The sequence below is a fragment of the Solanum dulcamara genome, chromosome 8 (genome assembly GCF_947179165.1).
Source record: "Solanum dulcamara chromosome 8, daSolDulc1.2, whole genome shotgun sequence".
Lineage (NCBI taxonomy): Eukaryota > Viridiplantae > Streptophyta > Magnoliopsida > Solanales > Solanaceae > Solanum > Solanum dulcamara.
Window position 1 is genome coordinate 58,218,924 of NC_077244.1, and position 6,465 is coordinate 58,225,388.

Genomic DNA, 6,465 nt, shown 5'->3' on the forward strand with positions numbered 1-6,465 from the left:
CTAACGTGGCGACATTTAGGTATTTTCTGGGCTGATTTAAGCACCTACACATATTCGTATAAAGATTGCAATAGTATGTGTGGTAAGAGAAGTAAGAGAAAATTTGAGTAAAGGGGCAATAGAAAAGTTTGAGTCAAAAATAGAGAAATGACTCAAGATATTATGCCTAAAATATTGCCAGTTAGGGTAAAGGAAATTATGAAATGACTTAACCGAGACAATCAGAATAGGCGGCTTACTGGTTACTGGATGACGGTAAGGTTATAAGATGAAGGAACCTTAACACTAATTGATAACCAACCCAAAAGATCAAGATCAAGAGGTAAAAACAAATGATAGTTAAAGACCTTCAAGTCAAAGTCAGAAAGTTACACATGATGCCGAGGATTCCAGAATACGGATTGTCATAGTAGGGTAAAGAAAGAATATTGGAGTACCAAAATATTACCCTGGTGAAATTTTGATTTACTAGTAGAACTTGGAGTGCGTTATAATGAACTAAAGCGAGTCGACAAACGGAGGAGGTCTATGAACGGCATAATTAACTAAGAGAACACTTGAGAAAATATTGGGAAGCAATTAATATGAATTTTTTTTTTACAGGCTTACCTAGCACTCCACAGAAGTATGATTCCATATGGGTGATTGTAGATAGGCTGACAAAATCAACCCACTTTCTTTCAGTTAGAACTACATATTCAATAGAGGACTATGCGAGGTTATTTATCAAAGAGATAGTAAGACTTCATGGGATTCCCATATCTATTATCTTAGACAGAGGGGCTTAATTTATAGCTAGCTTCTGGAGATCATTTCAGAAGGGATTGGGAACACAAATAAATCTTAGTACAACATTTCACCCTCAGACTAATGGGCAAGCTGAACGCATTATTCAGACGCTAGAAAATATGTTACGGGCCTGTATTATTGACTTTAGAGGTACTTGGGATGACCATTTGCCACTTATTGAGTTTGCCTATAATAACAGCTACCATTCTAGCATTCAGATGGCACCGTATGAGGCTTTATATGGCAGGAAGTGCAGGTCACCTATTGGTTGGTTTGATGTTGGTAAGGCTAAGTTAATCGGACCTGATATGATTCAACAAGCTGTTGATAAGGTCAAGCTTATTCAGGAAAGGTTATTAGCAGCCCAGAGTCGACAGAAATCATATGCAGATAATCGACGTCGACCCTTAGAGTTTCAGGTTAGTGATTGGGTGTTTTTGAAGGTGTCACCCATGAAGGTAGTAATGAGATTCGGTAAGAAAGGAAAGCTTAGCCCGCGCTACATTGGCCCTTATCAGGTTATTCGTAGAATAGGCAAGGTTGCCTATGAGTTGGACCTACCATCTGATTTGGAAGCAGTGCACCCTATTTTTCACGTGTCGATGCTTCACAAATGTATTGGTGATCCTTCTAAAGTATTCCCCGTGGAGGGTATCCAGGTGACGGAGGAGCTTTCTTACGAGAAAAACCCTATAGCTATACTTGATCGCCAAGTCAGAAGGTTAAGTACTAAGGATGTGGCTTCCGTCAAAGTATTGTGGCGAAATAACAATAGAGAAGAGATGACTTGGGAAGCTGAGGAAGAGATGAAGGATAAGTATCCTCACTTGTTCTCTACAACTACATGTAATCTAAACCTCTAGATTAATTATATTGATTGACATATGAAATTATTTGTTGTTGAAAAAAAAAACTATTCCCCCAAATTCCTTATAAGACTTTATGAGGCGGGTTTAACATTCGAGGACGAATGTTCTAAAGGGGGGAAGAATGTTACATTCCGTATTTTTGCATCTTGGATTATTCGTAAGCTAACGGTTATAAATTCAAGGACTTTTAATTTTGAATTTTAAAAGGACATGATTTGTTGTAGATGCCAAGTTATATGAATAATTTATGTGTAGTAAAATACATCTCAAGAAGGACCCTTAAGCCAAATCAAAATAGAAGCCATCAAATATGTTTTTCTTAAAGTCACGTTTCGGGTAAGCTGACTTCGGGAGGCCATAACCTCTTTATAATTTGAGAATTTGGGAAAACTCTCAACATGAAAGTTGTAGATAATTGAAATATATTTCCAACCATAGGTCGTGGGACGAAATGTGATATCGGAGTAATAAGATATAGACATTTTAAGTCTGACAGGCCAAACTAAATAGTGAATTCGGCCCAATCCAATTCTAATTCGGGTCAGGCCCAATACCCACGAAATTAATCCAATTTCTATGTCTTCCTTCATAGTTTAGACTAAGAAAATATCCAGAAAATTTCTAGAGAGAGAGAGAGGAGAAGTTCTTGAGAGAAAAACCAAATCCGACCAAAATTCGAGTCCCAAAATCCGAAGCTCATGAAGAGAAAATTGTTGTACGTTGCGTTGGCTTCAATTTGAGCTAGAAATCAGCCAATAAGGAGAAGATTTTATGTGGTGCTGCAAATTTAAGGTAATATTAAAGTCTCCTTTTCATTGTTAACAAGTTTAGTTAGAGTTTTAACGGATTAGAACGGAGAAAATAGTGTTATAAACTAGTTTGGTGAATTGTTGAGATTTATGGGTTAAAGGGTTGTTTTAGGTAGATTAAATGGATGGAATTATCTTAGTGATGATGTATAATAATGGTTGATATTGTTTTGATGTTGTTGATGAGTTGTTGTTCTTGAATTTGGAGGAAAAAGGTGTATGAAGATTGTGAATGTTCAAACCCGTTTTTGGAATTGAGTAGCTGGTAGTAATTCTGGAATATCTCATTGTGTAGACCTTCGATTTTAGATATTAAACATGTTTTGGAAAGCTAATACACGTACCTACAACTCTTATGTTTATGTCTTAGTCTATATCTTCTGTTATGATGTTGAAAACTGAGGATGAATCATAAGACAAATTCTGTCCAGATTCTGGAATGAAAAATCCTTCATGTATAGCTGTTCGTATGTTGATGATATCTCTTTGTAGAAAATGATTTTTGAGTTGATTTCTTTTGCATTGGAAACTTAAGACAGAGATCTAAATATTTCATGAAGGTAATAAATTCCAGTTTTGCCGTTTTCATTTTCAAAATTTAGATACAACGTGAGGTACCTGACTTTCTGAATTTACTGCTTTGGTAACATGAGTCGGGTGGAAATATTCTAGGCTTATTGTCAATAATAAATCTTATTTTGTGTCAATATTTTGGATTGTTGATGTTGATTGATGATTATATGGCTGGTTTGAAAGTGGGAAAAGTGAGCGGTGTAGGGGAGGTGCTGTCCAATTTTTTTAGAAATAACCTACTAACGATAGACTACGTTTTATTCTTGTCCATAGCTTAACCATAGTGCTTAACGTTTTAATATAGGTTGAGACAATATTGGACAACATATACGTATAAACGCTAAAGGTATGTAAAGTTAACATTTTCTTCTTTTGGCATGATCCATATGAAACGAACGAATGACGTATGCTTAAATTCCAAAGAAACTCTTATTCGTAGATATACTCGGATGGCTACCGTTCTTGATTTTCAAAATTTATATGGTTATGTCTTGACTCATGTGTATGATTCCAGCCATCCTAGTTGGTATAACTCATGTTGTGGTATAATTCATATTTTAGTATAATCCATAATTGGTGTGATTCATAATGACTATTGTCTTGGGTTTCAAATGATGGACTATTTTGCTTATTCTATTAAGTCTCCGATAATGATCAAATTTCACAAGGTTGCTAATGATACCTTATTCGTGCATATTGTTATGGTATTACTCACCGAGTCCTACGATAGGCCGGGTATGTTATCATGTATGGATTTCACTACATTATTCACCGAGTCCCTTACTAGAGGGCCGGGTACGTGATATGATAATATGATATTATAATGATATGACGATATGATTATGGCACCGAGTCCCATAATGGGCCGGGTACGGTATCAGTGTACACTACTCTATTCACCGAGTCCCTTGCTAGAGGGCCGGGTATGGTATATATATACATATGACGATATATTGATATAGTTGTGACACCGAGTTCCATAACGGGCCAGGTACGATATATGATGATGATATGCATGTCTTCATTTTATAAGACACAGGTACAGTGATTTATTGATTATGATACTTGACTCCTGAATCTTTATTTCAGATGTGATCTCATTTACGGTATTTTATGCTTTATATACTCAGTACATAGTTCGTACTGACCCCCTTTTGTTCGGGGGGCTGCATTTCATGCCTGCAGGTACAAATACTCATTTTGGAGAGCCGCCAACTTAGGATTCTACTCAACGGGTTTGAAGTGCTCCATTGTCTCGGAGCCCGAACTTTGGGTACTAATCCTTATAATGTATATATTTGTGTATTTAGGGGTACGACGGGGCCCTGTCCCGTCATATGCTATTGTTAATCCTCTTAGAGGTCTGTAGACACATGAGTGGGTTGTATGTAGATGTTGTCTGGTGTACTAGTATGGCTTATGTTTTTGGACATTTACATTCGGAGTGAAAGCCTTGTCGGCTTACGTATTATGTTATCTTATTTTTGACAATTAAGACTCCCCAAGAAATAGTTGATTTTGGTATATATATAAGTGACCGTTTGAGATAACGTGCTACCCATATAAATTCTATATCGTGTTTAATTGTCGATTGATAATAGATAATATGTGTGTATACGAGTGTCCAATTCGGACACTAGTCACGGCTTACGGGGCTAGGTCGTGACACGTACCTGGTAGTAGCCCTTCCTTAAATCCACCTTGGTGAAGTACTTGGCTTGTCCAAGTCTATCAAACAAGTCGGCAATGAGCGGGATGGGATACTTGTTCTTCACGGTCACCTTATTGAGCGCCCGATAGTCTATGCATAGGCGCAACGAGCCATCCTTCTTCTTCTGAAACAATACCGGCGCGCCATAAGGTGCCTTGGATGGACGGATATGACCGGCCTCGAGGAGCTCCTTCAACTGCTTCCTCAGCTCCTCTAACTCGGGCGGAGCCATGCGGTATGGTGGGTATGCGGGCGGCCTTGCTCCTGGCTCCAGCTCGATCCTGTGGTCTACCTCGCGCCTTGGAGGTAGGTGTCTTGGCAACTCTTCGGGCATCACATCTTTGTTTTCTTCAAGCACCTTCTCTATGCAAGGTGGCAATGTCTCCTTAGCACCATTGCCTTCATCCAAGCTCGCAAGGGTGGCTACGAACGTCGGCTCCCCCTTCTTTAGGCCCTTCACAAGCTGCATGGCCGACAGGTGGGTTTGTCCTTCCTTCTTTGGCATCTTGACTAGAGGTACCATGCAGGGTCCCTCTCTCTCCATTACCAAGAGTTGTTGGAGGTAGGGATCGATCATCGTGTGGTACCGTTGGAAGAACTCCTGTCCAAGGATGATATCAAAGATATCTAAGGGGGCGACAGTGAAGCTTGTCTTACCTTGCCACTTTCCCAACGTGATGTCCACTCCATGAGCGACTCCGCACACGGGAGTCAATGGTGCATTGACCGTCTTCAGGCGGGTGTTGCTTGGCCCGTAACTTAGCCCCAACCTTGCTGCCGCCGTCTTGGTCATGATGTTGGCTTCTGCTCCAGAATCCACCATGGCACGAGCTGGTCGTCCGTTGATGGATATGTCAACATATTGGGCAGAGTAGTCTCTTGCCTTCTCAGCTTGCTTCGTGATGGCTCCACATAGCCCGATCATGCCTAGCTAAGTCGTGTCCGAACCCTGCCCTTGGTCCACCTCCTTGTCCTTTCGCTCCCGCAGAATGGCACCAAGGTTCTTCATCTCCGGACACCTAGCGTAGCCGTGAGGACCTCCGCATATGTAGCAGCCGCTGCCCTTCGAGGTCTGCTCCTTTCTCTCGGCATAGCTTTGTCGCCCGAACCTCCTACCGTCGGACTTGCTGGAATCATGGCTCTTGGGTGGAGGATGTTGCTCTTTGCCTTTGCCACGATCTCCCCCACCTTTGGCATGACTACTCCTTATTTCTTTGCCCTTGCCTCTGTCATGCCTGTCATGCTTAAAGTCCGTCAAGGCTTCGGCTTGGGTGATGGCCTCATCGATGGTGCTGAGTTGCCGGCGTTCCAACTCCGTCTTGGCCCAACTCTGCAGTCCATCCATGAAGTGGAAGAGCATATCTTCATCTGTAAGGTTGGGGATTTGAAGCGTAAGGGTAGTGAACTCTTTCACGTAAGCCCGTATGCTACCCGTATGCTTCAGCTCCCAGAACTTGCGTTTGGCCTCATAGATGACGTTGTTGGGGAAGAAGGCCTTCTTAAACTCGTCCCGGAATTGCTCCCAGGTGTTGATGGTGCATAGCCCTTTCCCGATCTCGGACTCCTTGCGCTTCCACCATAACATGGCCATCTCCGAGAGGTATAGTACGGCTGTGTTGATCCTCGTCTCATCGTTCTTCACTTTGTTACACTTGAAGTAATTCTCCAAGTGCCAAAGGAAGTTCTCCACCTCTTGTGCATCACGGGCACCTTT

At 41.1% G+C, this 6,465-nt stretch overlaps 1 long non-coding RNA gene across 1 annotated transcript; it reads left to right on the forward strand.

Annotated features, from left to right (window-relative positions):
• Positions 1–2,277: 2,277 nt before the first annotated feature.
• Positions 2,278–4,531, forward strand: LOC129901698 (uncharacterized). The gene is made up of 3 exons (XR_008769920.1): positions 2,278–2,450; positions 3,345–3,386; positions 4,226–4,531. It is a non-coding gene; the product is annotated as an uncharacterized LOC129901698 (long non-coding RNA).
• Positions 4,532–6,465: the final 1,934 nt, after the last annotated feature.